The sequence below is a fragment of the Notolabrus celidotus genome, chromosome 12 (genome assembly GCF_009762535.1).
Source record: "Notolabrus celidotus isolate fNotCel1 chromosome 12, fNotCel1.pri, whole genome shotgun sequence".
NCBI lineage: Eukaryota > Metazoa > Chordata > Actinopteri > Labriformes > Labridae > Notolabrus > Notolabrus celidotus.
Window position 1 is genome coordinate 11,585,951 of NC_048283.1, and position 21,103 is coordinate 11,607,053.

At 40.3% G+C, this 21,103-nt stretch overlaps 1 protein-coding gene and 1 long non-coding RNA gene across 5 annotated transcripts in view; one reads left to right on the forward strand and one right to left on the reverse strand.

Annotated features, from left to right (window-relative positions):
* The window catches only part of cadm4 (cell adhesion molecule 4), a 219,250-nt gene that overhangs the window by 118,944 nt on the left and 79,203 nt on the right, over positions 1-21,103 (forward strand). The window lies entirely within an intron of this gene.
* LOC117823420 lies at positions 4,610-5,659 on the reverse strand. The gene is made up of 2 exons (XR_004633398.1): positions 5,138-5,659; positions 4,610-4,714 (listed from the first exon to the last, which is right to left on the reverse strand). It is a non-coding gene; the product is annotated as an uncharacterized LOC117823420 (long non-coding RNA).

The following is a 21,103-nucleotide window of genomic DNA, read 5'->3' on the forward strand; positions in this document are numbered from 1 at the left end:
TGATGATGACTGAGACAGTGTGTTCTCTGAGCCACCACCTTGTTGCCTATGTGTGCGAGTGTGCGTCAATCCGTGCTAGCTTGGCTAATGGTGTGTTTGCAAGCGTGGGCGGACAGCGAGAAGTCCCTAAGTGACACCGTCAATACTGTATAATTTGACCAAAGGAGGGAGAGAGAGAGAGAGTGAGATGGAGAGGGAGCGATAGGACGTTATATTGAGGATAAAACAAAACAGTAAGACCAACAGTTGAAAAGTTGGCCCAGTGTGAAAAAGAAATGTGAGAGGGGAAGGGCAAAAAGTGATGCAGATATTAAAAGTTAGCATGAGAGATAGAAAGAGGAATGACAATTATTGAGAAAGGATAAAGATGATGAAAAATGTGCTATCTAAGAGGTTTTTCGGGAGACTGGAGCAATCAATCATTCTATTAATCTCAATCCTTCCTTTTAAATGTAATCCTGACTCACTGCATTCTGTTTCCAACAGACATATTTCATATCCCTTTTTGTCCAGTGTCTCTCCTTACTTCTACTTCCCTCTACTCAGGTGGGAAAAATAATCGATTAGTCAATATTGATTGAGATAAACAAGGGCACTTTTCTACTTCACAACAACAGCACATACTTGTGAAAAATACTCTTCATTATCCTTGCTCAGCCCTGCTTAGTTAAAGGTTCTTTCTTGTACAACTCCAGCCACACAGCATGGAACAAATGTAGCAACAGTTTTTTATTATTTAACAACCATAACAGCTAGCTTAAAGGAAACTGAAACTGTCCCACACATTATTTAAGGGACATATATAATAATAATAATAATAATAATAATAATAATAATAATAATAATAATAATAATAATAATAGCACAGAAAACTCAAAGACACTTCACAAATAGCACACAATAAAAGACAATAAAATAAACAAAAATAGAAACACAGTGGATATAAAAACATTAACAGTTAAAAGCAGTTCTGAAGAGGTGGGTTTTGAGGTGGAATTTGAATGTTTGTAGGTCAGTGGAGTTGCGTATGTGTTTGGGGAGGGAGTTCCAGAGGGCGGGGGCAGCAATGGAGTAAGCCCTGTCGCCCCATGTTCGGTGCTTGGTCCTACAGGGTGGGGAGAAGAGGTTTTCATTGGAGGAACGGAGAGCACGGGAGGGGTTGTGAGGGTGAAGCAGGTCAGTGAGATAAGAGGGGGCCAGGTGATGGAGGGCTTTGTAAGCCAGGAGGAGGAGTTTGAAGTGAATGCATTGGGGGACAGGAAGCCAGTGGAGGTTTTGGAGGACAGGGATGATGTGATCACGGGAGTGAGTGAGTAGACGGGCAGCTGAGTCCAGGATGTACTGGAGTTTATTTAGGACTTTGGATGATGAGCCGAAGAGGATGCTGTTACAGTAGTCAATTCTGGAGGTGATGAAAGCATGGATCAGGATTTCAGCTGCAGGGAAGGAGAGTAGTGAACAGAGTTGGGCGATATTTTTTAGGTGAAAGAAGGCGGTTTTGGTGATGTCAGTGACATGTTTTTCAAAGGTGAGGTTGGTGTCAAAAATTATACCGAGGTTTCGATTATGGGAAATAAAAGTAAAAATAAAACAGGTAAATAAAACAAAACAAGGACAGAGGTGGGGCGGGGTTAGAGGTCATGTGTTGTATGCATTTTTGAACAGGTAGGTCTTGAGGTGGCTTTTAAATGATTGGAGTCAGAGTTACGGATGTGTGGAGGGAGAGAGTTCCAGAGAGTCGGGGCAGCAATGGCAAAAGCTCTGTCCCCCAAGGTGCGGTGCTTGGACTTGGTGATAGGGGACAGGAGATTGGCATCTGATGATCTGAGGTGGCGAGATGAGTGAGTGGCGTTTTAGGAGGTCGGTCAGTCAGGTATGAGGGGACGAGGTTATTGAGGGCTTTGTAGGTGGTGAGCAGGATCTTGAAGTGGATTCGGTGCTGTATGGGGAGCTAGTGGAGGTGCCAAGGGATGGGTGTGATGTGAGCTCTGGAGCGGGAGTGGGTGAGTAACTGGGCAGCGGAATTCTGTACATATTGAAGTTTTTTGAGGTCGGTGGAGGGGAGGCTGTAAAGAATGCTGTTGCAATAGTCAAGTCGGGAGGTTATGGAGGCGTGGATGAAACCCTCTCTCCCCTCCTCTGCTGCAGAAACCCTTTCTGCAGCAGAGGAGGGGAGAGACGATCTGAGCCGTGCAATGAGGTGAAAAAAGGATATTGAGGTGACGTTTCAGTTGTTTCACCCTGAGACATTGCTGTCATTAATTCCCAATTAAAGTTTCTGTCATAATGTTAACCGAGTTAGAATGCCAACTTAAACGATCGTTCTTGCCACAGTGTCAACAGGCAGAAATCATATGTGTTTGATTTGATATGTATGTGTGATGGGATTGGGTTATCCCTAGCGCTACTCTTGCTGTTGAAAACCATTGACCATTGTCATGGCATTGTGACCAATTAGAATCGAGTGTTGCACAGCCAGGTAATAGCAGAGATTAAAAAAAACAAGCTACTACACATTGTTAAAGAAAGATGGTGCTACTGGAACTACAAGCCATTAAGGCAAGGCAATGAGAGTTTGTTCATAAAGCACCATTGATACAAAGAGCAATTCAAAGTGCACAGTAACATTAACAGCTTTAAAATACATATAAAGTAATTACTACATTTAAGTAACAGCTTAGAGGATCAGTTTACTCCAATAAGTGCTTCGGGGGTTGTAAGTAGTGTCTGATATGCCATGAATCAACATTTTCTAATGTATTAGTTGCGAAGAAAGTTTCTAGTAATTTCCTGAATGTCCCCAATTTTACAAATTTGACATTCAAACCTTCTTTATGCAACAATTAGCCAACTTTTGCAAAGTTAGTAACCTTTTTCTCAGTGTCTGTCAGAGCTAATTGCAACTCCAGACCTACTTACCTTTAAAGAGAAGGCAAAGTATTCATTCTTTGTTAAAGTGGAAGAACAGGTACCTGGGTCTTTAAAAAAGGCAAAGGTAAAATGAGGATGTAGCTTCTTTACTTTAAAAAAAAAGTAATTTTCGTGAAAGTTTTCCACCTCTTGTGTGCTTTCTTTTCTTTATATTCATTGTTTTCATCATGTCAGGTCTGTCCTGCCTTAATACTATGGTGGGCTGGGACCCCCAAGCAGGTTGCAGAGCCATTTCCCATTGGTTGCATGAAAACAGTCGTGGCAAAAAGTCTTTGCTGTCCCTTTATTTTGAAGGACATGAGTCTCCTATGACAGTGCACTTACAGTTTTTATGACACTCCAACGCAGTTTTCACCTCCAATAAAACCCATTACAGAAAGTTGGGTTAGGGTGAAGGTGGTGGTGGTGGTGGGTCCCGAGGCTAGACCGGTTGAGAATGACTGCACTAATGAGTATGCCAGGGAATTGCTTTTTATTTGAGTTGCAGTCCCATCCATGATAATAAAGGTATCCCACTACGCTGCAAATGAAAGCACCATAATTACATTAAAGCTCATAAACAGTAAAGTAAATTGTGAGACTCACTATGGGAGGTATGTGCTGTTTAGTGATTGTGCACTATTGTGATTTTCTTGTTAGCACTTTAGCTTTTACTATTAATATCCTACTGTTAATGTAACTGTGAAGGGACCTGATGTTGTTGTATTGTGGTCATGTATTGCTATTTAGCTGTTTGTTTTCAACAGAGGCATTGTCTCTGTCTTCTGCCCAGGGACCAAATTAGCTCATAGTAGGGATGTATATTTTAAGTATTTTCCGTGATCGATTTTTGGAAATGTTAACGATCAATTATCCATTAATCACTAAAATAAAACATTATTATTCTTATGTCAAAAACAAGGCCAAATACATTTTCCCCCTTAATTATATTTTCTACAGCACCAAAATGCATATAACTGACAGTATTGAATATGGGTACATGTTTAACACTGATTTTCAACGATCAGGCTCATAAAAATATTCTCTGCAGACATAATATTATAAAGTGAAGGCATATAATACTAACAGAAAAGTACTTCAGACTCACAGTGTCCAGTTTACTGTCTACTCGTTCTTATTGAGAAAAATAAACGTGTGTATTCGGTCAGGTGTCAGCCGGGAGCGCAACCGGGTCATAATCAGTCTAGCGGCAGAAAAGACCAGACGGCTCTGATGTTGCTTCTCTGCAAACATAGCATACTAGCAATTCCCACCACTCTGTTGGCTTTGTATCTAAAGGTAGGGAAATGTCCTGTTCAAAGTTGTGAACCAAATTGAAAACAAAAATGCGTGTTTGGAGTAATTTCTTAACAATCAATTAATCGATAATAGATTAACTGTGTATGTATCCCTGGCTCATAACTAACTCTGCTACAGCTAAATGGCTGCACTCTGTTCCTGTCAAAATAAAGAAATGAAATGATAAAATAAATACAGCTCTTGGTGTCCCAAAGGATTGGGTAAATTACAAAGTTATCAGGAAACTAATTACTAAATTATAGGTATCTCAACTTTAATGCAGTGTCAAAGTATTTAGCATGTTGATTACCACCTACCCATCTCTGAAGTTTAAGACAGCAGTTTAGTGTCACTTTGCTGATGTTACAGTATTTAAGCACAACACACAATACTAAGCAGCTCCAAAAATATGTTCTTTTTATACTCCATTGTATTCTCCTCAATCCTGGACTCCAGATGTTTTCTCATCTTTCTTTCTCCCCTCCTCTTTTCTCCGACTCAACATCTGGTAATGACAATGAACAATGTACAAGTAAGATTATGCTACAACGATTTAACAAAATACAAGTGGATTATGTGTTCTGCGGTACAACGCTGCAGTGTGATCCACCATCTGCCACCGTGCCACACGCTGAAAGCTTCATCTCGCTTTGCGCTGGAAGAACAGACACCTCTTTGTGCAGTAAAGCATGTTCCCTTTCTGCAGGAAAGTAATGTCGCAAATCACACCTGATCTTTCGCAGGAAAGAACGACTTAAGATGCCAGTGGAGGCTTTTTCTCTCGCTCTTTCTTGTTCAAATGATGCATGTCGCACCTTTAAACCAGGCTAAACGAGGGTTAAAGAGGGATTCCCCTTCATTTTTCTCCACAGGTAGACAAATCTAACTCTGGAGCATATAGTTCGTTTATCTTGTCTATCTCTCTCACCTTGCCTCTCCTTACATCTCCCTCTCTGTTTTCTCCGGGAGCTGCTCTAGTCTTCCACAGAGCGCACTGTCCACCTGAGTTGTTCTGCGCCTCCATCACTGGTCCCTTCCCCTGGTCCTTGTATGTTTCTGGGCCATTAGTCACATTGTCACGGGGTCACACAGGTAGAGACAGAGTACAGCCTTGGCTTGTTTACTTCTCGGTGTTCGGAGCTCATCGGTTCATCTCTCCGTCTGTTTCTTTCTCTCAACTCGAGTATCAGACCATCTCCTTGCTTCATAGCTCTGTTTGGATGTCTCATTACCTCACTCGTTCCCTGTACTGTATCTAGTTACACACACTCTGCTTGACTGATCGACACACACCGTCTGCATGTTCCTTAATTGAGCTATATGTGTGCAACAGGAGAACAGACAATAGTGGCAAAGCAATGAAATGTATGAAAACAGTCTAAATATACAAAGTTAATCAACACCATGTTATCACTTTTCCTCCCTTCATTATCTCTAGCATGTTCCCACTCTCCAGATCTGTCTCACCTCAATTCAAATCAATACAAGATCCTTTTATTGGCAACAGAAAATCCTCTGGTTGCCAAGGTACAAGTGCAAATCACATTACAAGTACATCTCAATTTGGATTATACAAATGAGCAAGAACACCTTTACAAATCGTGCAAATATTTAAGGCTACATTCACCTCGTCTTGTTTCTCTTACAGCCATGAATTCTTAAATCCAGCTCATGAATTTGTAGTTTCATCATTTTGTGTTTCCTTAAGCAGCTTGAAATGGTGTTTTCTCAGCACGGAGGAACAAACAACGCATTTTTCTGGGACTATTTTTAGCCATTGGATTTATACATATTTTGTGCCTTATAGCGTGTATGCTCAGCAGCAGGATGATGTATGTGGTATTGACTCAAAATAAACTGGTGCCCATTTTCATGGTAATGAGGTAACATGTCACCGTGAGCAACACTGTGGATCATGAAGCCCTTTTTTTAATAGTTTTTTTTTTCCCACAATGCAACAGAGAGGCTTTTGCTGCACTGATAAAACATATTAGTGAGATTAATTAATTAATGTCTATTCAAGGAGTTTGTTAGCAGCAGGTAAGATATAGAATTTTTTACTTTCATCATCACAATATTTATCCCCCTGACTTCTTCCGCCCCGTTGTTCTCTCTCAAAAACCTGCATTTCGATCATTCCCTATCCGTCTCTCACCTCCATTTGAATCAATTCTCATACTGTATTGGTGCGATCACGATCAACATCACCTTGCTGAGCACATTTGCAAATCACATGATCAATACATCTCAATTCAGATTAAATGACACATCCTTACAAAGCACACCAAAAACCTAATATGCAGCTTTTATTCCTCATCTGTTTCGCTTTCTTTTGAGCAGCAGGTAGATTTACTGACATTTCTTCAACATGATGACTGTTTATTGATTCTCCAGCAGAAAGTGCAAGTTTATACCGAAAAATGGGCCGTCAACTGCTACAACATTAATTGGACCTTGCGAGTGCGAGGAATGAGGTGTTAGGAAAAAACGCAGATCGCTTATTTGGAGCAAGGTATCACTTGGCAGTGTTTAGAACTGCAGTCCAGCTATTTACATGACCAGGAATTGCAGAAAAACTACAAATATACAAATATAAAACTCCATCTGTTCAGCTGGTTTCCTCCTCTTACTCTGAGTTTTTATCCGTTTTATTTTTACACCCGTCTGTGTGTCAGACTCTGTGTCTTCTGGGCTACTCTTTAACTGTATTATAAAGCCATTTTCCTACAGTAGCCGCTCTGTCTCTGAGCCTCCTCCTGTACCCGCTCTCTCTCCCCTCCTACCGCTTCAAATCAATGAAACTGCACAGGCCCTTCCTCTCCCCCTTCGACTCTCTGAATACTGTTCTCTCTCTCGTTCTCTGAATACTTTTCTCCTCCCGCTGTGTTTTCTCTCCCTCTCTGTCTCTCTCTCTGTCTTTCTCTTTGAATGCTCTCGCCCCCCTCTCTGTCTGTCTGTCTGTCTGTCTGTCTCACTGTCTGTCATCTCTGCTGGACAGTTAGTCTGTTTTCATAAAACTTTCTCTGTCCTCCGCTGGCTGGCTGGGTTTTTAAAATGTCAGACGCGGACATTTCTTTTATTTGACATGCACAATGTCCCTCTTTCTGTCTCCTGCAAACACACAAATGCATTAAGTACACACAGGCTCAAACATATATGAGTGCTTCCTCCATGAACAAACTCTGCACATGCATTTGGTGACTCATTCGTCTGAGTACCTCTCCGTCTTTGATGTATGCACACTCACACAGAGAAACAGACACACATACACGGTGTAGTGACTGGTTTAGCTCTCTAATTCTTACCCCGTTGACATGCCACATGTAGGCCTGCCAGTAATGAAGCCTGTGAACACTTCTGCTCTTCAACAGCACAGCCAATTACAGCAGGCAACCTGAGCAGTGCTTTGAAATCCTCCACAGCCGAGGACGTGAACAGACAGACAGAGCCACATTCTGTCGCTCCCTCACATCATTTTAACTTTTCCCTTTTCTAAAAAAGAACGTGGCCAATAGGAGATGACTTTGCCACATTGTTTACGCTGGCATATAATTTGTTGTGGAGTAGAGAAAGCAAATTAGTGATGCTAATCTCAGTTATTGAGAATTTGTTTAATTGGAAATCCTCATGATGGGATAAAAAAAGAAAAGAAACGAGGGGAAAAGAAGGCGGCTGCTTTTGTGTCTGGTTAACCATTCAGAAGATTTTTCAGCTTGTCCGGATGAAAAAGAAGTTTAATTTCACAGCTACTTGGGGACGCTTCTGAATGTGGGTGTCTGCAGTAGTGTAAATAGCATTAGCTGTGTGTGCACGCACGTTTCTGTGTCTGTTTACAGCACGACGTGCGTGTCCTTTTCTTGGATTCCTCTCCCAATTGATTCCCAGTGAGGGCATTTATGTGTCTGTTTGTGCACGTGTGTGAGTATGTTTCTTTTTGGAGGTGTCAATAAATGTGTGCACGCCTTGTTTGATGCGTCGCAGTGTCAATAACCAAAGTGTGTGTGCACGAGTGTTTAGCAGCAGCTGTGTTTGTCTGCAAAGGAAATGGATGGAAAGCTCTTTGTCCGATCGCAAATAGGCTGCAAGTGTGACTCTTTTCCAGGCGGAATGAAAGACTTACAGTTGCATGTTCTTTCAGATGGTTGTTATTGAAAGAAAAGTGATGGGAAATGATTGGAATAAAATGTTTACAAATGAGAGAAAGGGAGAAAAGAGGACGTAAAAGCTCCATTAGAGAGAGCGAAAGTGATCTGTTTCCAAAACAGCCAAAAAAAGGAAACCGGGGAGAGATGGAGGGGATGGCATTCGGGCCTGAGATTGAGTTAAGAGGCTAAATGAAAAAAATGTTGGGTGAAAGGGTTCAGCGAATAAGAAACACACACTGAGAGACAGAAATGGACAGGGTCATACCAGTTCCCTCTTCACGGTCAAAGTCAAACGCTGCCAGTTGCTCCAGAAACATGCAAATGAAATGCAAATGAGCGGAACCTCAAGCAGAGAGGGATGGTTTTCACGTTGACGTTGTCATGGAAATGCCCAGTGACACACGTGTGTTTACATGCCGGCATGTGGCTGGATGGATGGATTGGTCAAGGGGTGAGAGAGGAACATAAAAGAGGGGTGGACAGACGGTTAATGAAGACAAAGGAGAGAGAGAGTGTTTACCTCCGAGTTAGAGGACGAAGGCTGCATCTGGCCAATAATGCAAAATACTGGAGAGTGCTGGAACAAATTTAATAGAGGTGAGTTGAATAATAGGCTGAGGGTAAACAATTGACGTTATTGGTGGAAAATGAGACAAGACAAGTAGAGAGGAGGGAAGTAATTTGAAGTCGGTAAGGTTGAGAGAAGAGAGACTGTGTGTGTGTTCATCACTCCTCTGTCCTTCAGGTTTTTCCTCCTCTTCTCTATTTATGCATCAGTCATTATCCTTCATCCTCTCCATGGTCTGTCCTACTGCGCTCCCTCCTCCAATATTCAAGGCTGTATTATAAAAAGCAGGGACTATAATTAGTGTAAAGCATGCATGCACACCAGTAAGCATGCACAAGGAGTCTTATGTTTCCTTTCCTCTGTATCCATCTCACAGGGAGTCTTCAGGCGATGTTGTTTTCCCTGAGAGTTTCTTTTAAATAAGGCCAAAGTGTTACACTGACAACAACTCAGCCAACCAATCTGCAGGTTGTTCCTTTTAAAATTTGATTGACAGCCGATGTGAGAAAACTTTTATTGTTTCCCGCCACTGACTCAGGGGAACAGAGTGAGCAGCAGTTCATACAGAATGCAGGATGCAGACTTTGTCTTTATGTGCAAACCAATACAATTCTGTATGCAGAGGGACAAACTCGTAATTGTATTATGTGTTGGAAGAAGCTGCTTAAAAAAATAAAATAAGTACTGGAGGGCGAGATGGAGGCGATAATGAGAGTGCAGCAGAGATGGACAAAGGGAAAAAAAAAAAAGATAATGAAGAAGAAAAATCACATGGACTTGGAAGGGCAAATGAGCAAGAGACAGAATGACAGAAGGGGATAAATAAGGAGAGGGAGATAGACGAGCATGTGAGCAGGAGGTATGGAAATGAGAGGCCAGGAAAGGAGGGAAAGTGAGGCTAGGAAGTAAAACGAGTGATGCGAAGAGGAGAGAAAGAGGAGGACAGATGAGGGAGGGGGTAGTCGTGCAGGGAAGGCCTGTGAGGCGAGGTAGAGGGCTAACAGAGGGCCGTGTTTTACAAATTGCCATTTGAGAGGAGCCAACAGAGGGATGTGGGGGATAAGAAAAAAATATACAACCACAGACCGGCTCCAGATTGCACACAGCGAGAGATGTACTCCTCCAAGCACTGCATCATGCACACACGGGTGAACACACAAACATAAACTCATGATTCAGACACAGGTGAACAGCAAACTTAGACACGCACGAGCATGATGCGAAGGGGAGATTGTGGAGGAGCACTCATAGTTGTATCTGTGAGCTCATCTTTCATCGATTAGCCTTATGCACTGACCCCTGAACACCTCGTGTCAATGTAAATGTGGCTCAGAGATATCGAACTTCTAGATCTGACAGCTTCTACCCTAAGCTAAATTTAAAGTGGCGGGAAAGTAAAAGTTGAGGTATGCCCAGCAGCCCGCCTTCATAAGACTTGACAGTGTTTTATGACAAAGTTTGTTTTTCCTATCAGTTTCTGATACACCTTTCCTTAACTGTAACTTAACCTTACCCCAACCAATCAGTTGTGTTACCTAAAATCCTCACTAAAGTCTGAACCCAAAACACTAAAGGCAGGAGACTGTGTTTCCACGAGGGCTGCCCTTATCTAAGGATGTGCCTGGTTGACAGCTGTCGCCCTTTTATGATTCTGAGCTTATCATCTAAACAATTATTTTTGTGTTGTCAGAAAATGGTTCAAGTACCAGAGAGGTGAGATAACATTTTGAGTCACATTTTTAACACTGCTACTCTACAGAGAGACAAATCTGTAGCTGAAACACAATGCGAGCAATTGAACTAAGCTAGCCAACAGTTGCTGTTATGCTAACAGGCAAGGAGGCTGAACACTTTCTTAGTTTTTTTTTATCATGCTGTATCATTGACCCACACCTGCTTTAGTTCTTTCAACTTTTGTTGAGAGATGTGATTTTTTTAGTTGGTGGAGTTAGCTTAAGTGTGACTGATAGCTGCTAACTAAGCAGTGAAACCTGGCCCTGAGGCACTGTGGTAATGTTGCATAGGAGTGCTGCTTTGTTTCCTTTCAGTGAACACAGTGCACTGATCGCATCACAACAGTTATAACTAGAGTTGCCACCCGTCCCGTTTTTTCACAGATTTGTTCTCTTTTTTCACCAGCTGTCCTGGGAAAATAAAAATCTCTCCCGGGACACAATTTGTCCCGTTTTTTGGGGAAAATACAAAATTACAAAACACTTCTGTGGCTATTTAAAATTGTCTCAGTTTTTTTCCTGTCTATGCATAGACGCCCTAGCGCTCAAAGCGGCTCAAGCAGGGAGGGAAACTTGACCGAAGAGAGACAGCAAGCTAAATTGACCAACCTACTACTACTTACCTACCGCTGAGGTCTTCTTTTCACCAACTTTTGGCGTCTCCATTTGAAATGGGAGGAGAGACGACTGACGAGGAAGGAGAGGGAGTAAATGCATGCAAGCCACCAGCACGAAAAAAACGATATACTAGTTACATCCTGACTGGGCGACACTGTCAGAGTTTGAATGCGTTTTGTGTCTGGCAAAAATCTCTGTAAAAAATGAAGGGAAAAATGCATCGGAAATCCATGCAAAAACAAAAAGCATCAAGCAGTGGTATCAAACAAACAAAAACAGGCAGCCATTGCAACTTTTGTGACTCAAAAACGTTCACCAGAAGAAGAGAAGATTGCAGAGGCAGAGCTTAGTGTCCTATGTCCGAACTTTATGTTCATTTGGACAGTCCGAACTGGTAATAGTGGTCGAGCCCTCCGCCCAAAACAATTGGTCGAATGTCCCTTTTTTTCACAAATCCAAGGAGGCAACCCTAGTTATAACTGAACCTGACATCTGTTACTCCACAACCCATGAATGTGTATAGCCTTTACTGTCCACGATGCATCCTCTAACTGTGCTGAAACTGACTAATGGGAGAGACTCACTTCTTATCTGACACAGTGTGTGGAATGTATAGCATGTTATCTTAAAGGGACAGTTTGTTTTTGTTTTTATGAGGTACTTTTTTTTGTAATATGAAGTGTCTTACCTACAAGGGATCTCGGTCAGCTTGCCCCTTTGATGAGAAACCAAGCAGAGAACTGACACAGAAGCTGGGCTATCCACTGCTACAGACAGGGTTAGCTCTACCACATAATTTAGCTTAATTTAAGAAGCTCCAACTAAAACATTGTCATAAAGTCTGTGTAAGTCTTCACTCTATTTAGAAAATGTTCAGTGCTTTACTTTGCTGTGTGAAGGAACTTTGTTAAGCACTATCTTCAGACACAACACATACATGTTCCTCCGCCTGCAGCACACTGACCAGTGATTCAGTCAGTTATGTAACTTTGTGATTGATATGTTGTGAGTTTTGATTTAAGTGCATCTCTGTTTGACATCATTTTATGCACTGATGCTGAACATTATATGGTTGACACAGTGGGGGCAGTAGAGTTATTTCAGCCCATTGTTCCCATTATGAAACCAATATGAAATCAACTAAAACCCAAGGATTTTCTAGCTTTGAACCAATATAAGTTTTTTTTAAAAAGACTGAAACAAACTGTGTTCTCTCCTGATCTGGCTTTCTAAAATGTCATTCTTGAATGCCTGTTTGATTGACACACATTTGTCTTGACAGCAGTGACACATTTCCGATTGGGGGGGGAACAGAGTGTCACAGTAGCTGACTTTTGCTCCTTTTGTACACGCAGATTTTTGTAATGTGTCAGCGATGTCAAGGCCTGCTGCACAGTGTGATTGGATAGTTTGTCACCATTGTTATAATGGCCTTTTCCTTAAATGAGAAAGGCATGAGAAATGATCATGTCTGAAGCCGCTCATGTACTTTGTCACTCATTTATACATGGTAAAATGTATTTATTTTGGATGATTGTTCACGTTTTAAGAAGGTGACTTCTTTATTCCTCTGTTTTCTGTTTAAATGCAGAGAGAATTTTAGTTTCAAGGCACATCTGTTAGATGTGTTGGGTGTCAAGACTGTTGATGCAAGATAACATGTCATTCAAGTACACAAATTCAGGTTCTGAATTACTTTCTATGTGTAAGATATTTATGCAAGAAGCTGTTGTGAGATTTTTACATATTTTCTTTTTCTGTGTTGATTCACGCCTTATGTTCCATCTCAACATCTGTTTCCATCGCAGTGAATCACTTACAGAAATGCTGTTTCCTTTTGACTTTAAACAGAACCCAAGTGATTCATATGGTTTCAACTTTCTCACTCTGCATGTCTTCAAATAAAAGTAGAGCCTAGAAGAATAACCCACACTCACACACTGTTAGAGACCCTCTTGCTGTCTTTGTCCCGCTCTTGCTAAGCCCCTCAGACCTATCAGGCACTCAGTCAGGAGTGTATCCTTCCGGAAGCCCTGCTGACTCTCTTTTCTCCCGGCACCTCTTCTTCCAGCTCCACGCTCCAGCGACACAGGACATCATAAAAGTCCCATCAGCGCAGCAGCACTTTCCTTCCCCACCCACCGTCATTCCCTTCCATCTCACAGTCTTGGCGCTCCCCCACAGTTCACTCCGGCCATCAGCTGCAAACTATGAAGGAGACTGAAAACATAACCTGGGAAAATGTCCTCCTCCCCGGCAATGTCAATCCTCTAACACTTCACATAAAGGTTGTCCTCATTGAGCTCTAAACGATTTGTGAAGCCACTTGTAATAGTGGTGGTAATGTTGTTGTGAATTTGCTGCAAAATTTCAGATTCATAACACTCTGCTTATTGCATTTATGGGATGAGTTTTTAAATCCCAATTAATTGCTGAATTTCAATAATTGCAATTAACAGCGTTTTAATTGCATTTTTAGAACTCCATTCCATGTTTTTGAGTTCATATAAACAATGCAAAGCTATACATAACAACTCTCAGATGTCATCTGACTGAATTCAGATTCAGATTCAGACAACTTTATTGATCTCAAGAAGGGCAATTCATTTATAGCTTACCATACAACAACCATACAACATTTAACATCTACAACAATTCTTCCTAAATGTTGATTGGCCTGCAGTCAATTACCACCCATTTAGCAAACACTGTCATTAACATCTACAGTTAAGTTTCATCCACAGGTCTGTGGTGATTTGCACACCCCAATATAAAGCTCCACTAGCTTTTTTAATACAGTTGCCCACTGACATTTGTCTAATTTGCTGCATAGGTATGCTAACTTATAGGTGGTTGTTTGAAGTATTTCAGTGATATTTTAATTCTCTTTATCACAAAGTGCATATTACTTTTGACTCGTCAACTGAGCTAGCTTGGAGTTTTTTAAAAGTGAAATTTTCCACACAGCAGTAGGGGTGAGTATTGGCAAGAACCTCACGATACCATATGCATAATGATACTTCGGTCACCCTACGATAGTATCACGATATATCACGATATCACAATATTGTGATATATTGCGATATTCTACACAGTTAACTAAGAAAAAGTAGAGATGGTGTATATGTAAATCACACAATATTAATCAAAATTAAAAGTACAAATTAAGTCAAAACTATTTGATTGAAAACTACTTTTCCACTTTATTTTTTTTGTAATACTGAAGTTGTATTTTAGTTCCAACCCGGCTAAAATTTGAATTTTTATTTTGACAAAAAATTGATATTAAGAGTTGAAATATTGATATTATATCTGAGGTCAAAGTATCGCAATATAGTGCTGTATAGGTATTTTTTCACGCCTCTACTCAGCAGCAAGTGGTGTCATTATTTTCCATCACAGTAACAACAGGAAGCAGGAACACAATGCAGCAGGTTCACTAGTGTGCTGAAAGGGACCAAATATAATGTGATAAAAAATACAATCCACGTTAATTTTATACCTTAATGACATCCAGATTGATGGATTAATGCTGACAGCCCTGATTCATAGTTTAGAAACGGTTTTGTGTCTCCAATGGGTAATCTGACCCGAGCCGTCAATGTGAAATACAGCAATAGATAAAAATAGTTGCACATACAGACTGAAATAAACACGAGTACTTAGGTTAAAACCAACGTCAGGGATGCCATTGCTGCTTCACATCAAAACCATCAGAGAGATAAAGAATAAAGAAAGTATATAAGAAAATCAGACACCAAGTCATTTCCACACAGGCCAAACCAAATCCCTCTTAAGAGCTGATATTTGATGGAGCAAAAATCATCATATTCCTGTTTGTGTCACCTCCTGGGTGATAAAAGTTTTGATGGAAGGAAATTAAACTCCTTACGAGAAAAAGATTCTGGGAGTCCGAAGAGACGCCTCAAGCTTTTGTGTCACTCTGACCTGCCAAAGATCATTTTAACTCACACCAGTTACGCCTCCAAACAATATTTTCACTCACTGAGATCGTCACTATCACACCCAACAGACTGCCGGTGTTACAACCAACTGAGTAAGAAATGCGCACTTACTGGTATTGTAGGAGGGTATTTTAAAGGTGACATATCATGCAAAATTGACTTTTTAATGTTTTTTTACCTGAAATATGTGTCCCTGGCATGTCTACAAACCCCCCGAGAATGAAAAAAATCCATTCTGCCCCTGTTTTGATTTCTACACCTTTCTGTAAATGTGTGTGAAACGAGCCGTTTCAGACTTCCGTGTTTTTGTTACGTAACAACAATATCCGGTCTGTCACGGAGTCAGAGCTCGGAGCTTGTTCAGCCCATAGACTGTATAAAATAATACTGAATCCCCCCTCCGTTTTTCATTACCTGCACAAATGTGTGCTAACAAGGAGCTTAGGAGGGAGGCATGCTAGTTGTAGGCTGTCTTAATAAACACAAAGGTCGGTTTTACTCCCCACGTCTGCAGATTTGAAGTTATAGTGGATGATTTTTATTTGTCATGGATAAGTGCTAGCGCTAATTAGCATAGCCACATAGCTACATGTTCATAGCTGTAGCTGTAGCTGTGTACCAAGACACACGTCGACATACTGACAAATAAAACAACAAGAAACACTAAATCTGTGACCAATCCTTCATAAAAGGTCCCGCTGCCTTTCTGGCAGAGATCGGTTTTACTCCCCACGTCTGCAGATTTGAAGATCTAGTGGATGATTTTTATTTATCATGGATAAGTGCTAGCGCTAGTTAGCATAGCCACATAGCTACATGTTCGTAGCTGTGTACCAAGACACACGTCTACATACTGATAAATAAAACAACAAGAAACACTAAATCTATGACCAATCCTTCAGAAAGGTCCTGCTACAGGCGCCTCTCCGTCAGGATCAGATTCTGGATCAGATTCAGAGGGTTGAAGTAACCCGATCTCTGAGCAGCCGTGTATATTCAGCCAACATGTAAACATTAGATCAACGTGCTGGAGAGCCGAGGCACATCCACTTCCGGAGGGGGCGTGGTCAGAGAGAAAACAGAGTGTTCTGAGGACTGCTGAAGAAAAGGACTTTTCAGGCATGCCAAAATCTGATTTCAAAGTGTTTTTTTGAGCATAAACTTTAAAGACATGTTTTGGGGACCTCTTAGACCAATATATATTGATGAAAAAAGCGTGATATGTCACCTTTAAAGAAAGGATGGGGCGTATCATGCAACGAAAAAATGACGAATGGAAGTGGCATTAATACATTCAAAATTACTGTGTAGGAAGATCTACAGATGTTGTTTTGGAACAGTATAACTTTGGTCTGCACATCTAGCATGTTCTGTCTGATTCCTGCTTTTTCACTCTATAAATACTTCCAAATAACAGCCTATTGTGCTCCAAAACATCTCCTAGAATTGATTATATATGCTTCGGTCTCTTTTGGCTGCCGGCGCTGCAGAAATTACAGTTAGTTGAGAATAACACAGCCAGACTATTTTATGTAGAATCTGCTGCAGGGCACATAACACCCCTATTGTTGATTTTATGTCAATAAAAGCTAGTGAAATGTGTTGTTGATTTTAGGCCTGTAAGCTTTTCTGTGCTCCGTTTAAACCTTTTTTCTCAACTTTTGACCCTTCACCTCATATAGGTCAGGGTTTTCTGGTCGATTCTCAAGTCAACTCTCAAGATTAGAGGAGAGGGAGCCTTTTCCAGTCAGACTGTTCCAGAGTGCGTCTGAGCACCGATTTGTACAAATAGGCTTTATATTGAAGACTGTTTTTCAGAATGAGGTCTGTCTTCTTTTTTTCTCGCTTTATCGACTTGTGATGCACTTTGCTGCACTTATTTGAAGTTGCTGCACAAATAGATTTTACCTTTTACAGTAGAACAACAAACATAAACCTTTGTTACAAAATGTGTGTTTTCAACAAGAAGTGAGGGACGCAGAACAGACTTTTATTTACTTAAAAAAACACATTTACACACATACACATATGGCTCTCAAGGTTGACAACTTAGATAAAAGCTTTTGATAAGAATAACACCTCACTGCTCTCACAGAGTTTGTCACAATGATTGTGTTTTCAGACGCTTCCATATTTCAATCAGACGTTACTTCTTTCAGCTTGTTTATTCATCTTTACAGAGTTTTAAATGGCTTCACATTGGCCTCAAACACAATGAGATCGTCCACCACAATGCAGTGATATTGCTCTTTTAAAGGGAGGGGATGTTTTGTGTATTATTCAGTGTGTCATTCAGGTAGTGTGAGAACTGTGTCACACTGCTCTGTCTCATACTTTGACAAGGGCCTTCACTATTCTGCTCTGTCAATATAGGGCAGACCCACAGGGGGAGCGGGCTGAATACGCGAGCCATTTGGTGGCGAGTCTTTTCATGCAGTGACGGTCTCTGGGGTTTGCTCAATTCTGTTTGTGTCACAGAGACATGTAGTGTGTGTCTGTGTGCGTGGGTGTTAGTGTGTGAGGGTCAACAAAGACTGATGATAGGCTGACGTAACAAGGCCCAATGATGAGAATAAACAGGGGGTTTGCCTGACTGTCAAATCGGCTTGGATTAATGGATAGAGGCTCTATTGATGTTGTTGTTGTGTTTGCTGTGTGTGCATGCATGTCTTTATACAGTGTGCAGAAAGTGTGAGAAGCTGATCAGGGTGCTTACTGTTTTGCATGGTACTTTCTCTTTCAGCTGTACTTCCTGTGCCTTTATCCCATCCAGTCTCATTGTGACATACTGTATCTGCAAGCTTCATTATTTTTACATTAAGTGACATAATTAAATCCCCTTATGATTCTCAAATGAATAGAGGAATCTTTTCCAATCTAATTAAAAATTCATGAACAAAAATACTGAGCTGAAAATCAGGTGATAAAGCTGTCGTTTGCTGCTGTGGTTTTTGACTGCTCACTGAACCTTTCAGACTCTCCAGACTGCTGGCAGTGCCCACGCCCAGGGGCCAAATAAGGAAGTGGACCCATGATCCACAACTTCTGTCTGAAGTGAAATTAAGATTTCACATTATAAAGTGAAAAATCAAAAAGGCTTTTCTGACAAAACTGAGCAAATCACTTTGAAGTCGTCAAAGAAAGAAACCATTGACTCCTTCAAAGGGTCAGCGTGTGTGAAAACCCTTCAGGTGTTCTGTAGGATAATACCTGTACGTCTCCTGCTCCATGTGACACCATGCAGTATGGGAGCTTCCACTGCAAAAAAGAACCGGAATATAAAGTCTAACTTGTGTGGTCACTTGACCACCAAAGTTAGGAAATGGGGAGGGTGGGGGGGCGCTTTTATGCATCAATTCTCAGGGGGGCCATCATCTCATTATCCGTCCATGACTTAGAGGGACTGTGGTGCATAATCAGCAGCTCATTTGCATTTTATCCCCATTGGTCTCTTCACTTTCTATTACCGGAACATTCTCCGAGCTGTCTCTTCGTAAAAGGATCTCATTTACCGTAAACAGCAGCGATCAGAGTCTTCTTGCTGCGGGACCCACGGTGACTCCTGTGAACGTGTAGGGGACATAAAATATGGCTAAAAGGTGTTGAGGTGATAAAATGTGCCACTTTATTGGAGCCCTGAGTGTTAATATGGACAAACAACCCTGCAGAGTGTTTACTGTGTGCCGTTTATTGGTCAGCATATTAGCTGAGTGCTGTTTCTTCAGACTGTGAGGGTCAACAGGAGAGGGTTGGAGACTTGGGCACTTATGCATGGTCATGTTTTGATATCACATTTTCCTTGATAATAACAATTGTGGTGGTTAATGTTAAGAACCAGATACATTTGAGTATCACTAGAATTTAGAAAATGCAGCCATTTACCATTGACACTGAATGATCATAGTATGATTCTGTAGTACTGTTTAGCTCAGAGAGACCGAAATGTATTTTGTTTCCAAGAACAAGAAGTCATTCAGCAGGTCTGATAAGATAAGTTTGACACTTTCCCTTCACTTGTGTCTTTTTAAAAGGGTTAGGGCGACCTTGTGTGTTAACCTTCCTGTTATGTTCGTTTCTCAGCAACAGCAATAATGTTCCTGGGTCAGAATCAGAATCAGAATCAGAATCAGCTTTATTCGCCAAGTATGCTTGAACACACAAGGAATTTGACTTTGGTAAACTGTGCTCTCTTTGTACAAGGCATAAGAATAGGAATAAGAATAAGAACTACAATAAAAAAATAAAATGAAAATATAATAACAATAACCTTAGCTATAAATACAAAGAAACAACAAATAGCTTGACTAATATGTACAGGCTAAAATAATATGATAAAGTGCAGTGGTGAGTTGCAGAGGTAGTTTTACATTATAAAATAGAAGTTAAATAATACAAAAAATAGAAATATGGAATTCTGCTTGAGAATTGTTGCATTGTGTATCTACATGTATATTTACAGAGAGTATTTATCTGACAGGTGTGACACTGTTATGGTTTAGTGTTAATTATCTAAAAGTGTCAGAACCCAAAAAATTCCCAATAAACATTTTTTTTTTTATCTCATTATTAACTACATTACTAACCATTTAAATCAATATTTAGTGCAATTGTGTTCTTTAATTCTCACAGATCATGGTCCAACTCACTCGTTTTTTTTTTTAAATTCATGTTAAACCTTTTTTTAATATACATTGAAAAGACCTGAATATAAATACAGTAGTTTTACATAACTTAGATTTTTGTTTATTTAACTTAACATTTTGATTTATTTTTTCATTTTATTAACAATTTCTTTTTAACTTTAAAATGGGTCAATTTGACCCGCAACATAACAGGAGGGTAAACATGAATGTGCTTTAGTCAGTGTTTTTACCAGTTCAAGTTACCAGGGATTTTGCTTTTGGAGAAGAGTGGACCTTCTTTAATAATGCAGCAGTTTTTAAAACTCTCAGATAGTAGGAAAGATGGATGAAAGCTAACTGAAAAATAAGCTTGACTACTGCTACCTTATGCTAATTGATGCTTGTAGCCCCTCTGATCTGATGTGTCTGTTAGGGAAAGAAAATGATAAGATATTATTGATACCAATTCAATTATCAATCAAATTCTTGATTCCCTTTATCATTTCCTATGGATTTTCCACAGCCTATGCATCATGCTAATGCTTTTTTTTTTTTAATTCACCAATTAGTGTATATACATGTAGTCGATACAGACATACTAACAAGTACCAACATTACAAAACATGGAAGGACATATTTATACACTTGTGAAGAGAGAGAAGACAAAAGAGTATAGAGGGGGGGAAAGGGAACCCAAAAAAAAAATAACAGAACGAAAGAAAAAAATATATATTATATTAGCAATCAATAAGAGTAGTAATATGGCAATATAGTATAATAAGAGTAGTCAATAGGTAAAATAACTCTAAGACCAAAGGGGATGAAGAAAAGGGAATAATCATAACTCAATTGAAAAGAAGAAGAGGAAAAATGAGATTGAGCGAGGGAGAAGCAAAAAAAAAAGAAGAGTAAATACATAGAGGTCGTGCTAATGTGAACAAAGGACAGGACATATGTACTAGCACTTGTTAACTGGTGTTTTGGTCTAAAGAGTGACCCTGTTAACTGAAGTCTTTCACGTGAATGCATTGTCAACAGTCTTATTGATAAAGGGTAACAAACTCAAACTTAAACAGACATCTTTCCAGGATTAACCCAGAAAAGTGAGTTAGATGCTACAGCTACTTGGACTGTTTGCTAGCTAACAGAAGGCTTAGCATCTAAAGTGACTCATCCACTAGTTCCATAATGTTTAATCAGTTAAAATACTGATTAAAAGCGGGCGAATTGCAGGTATTTTGAG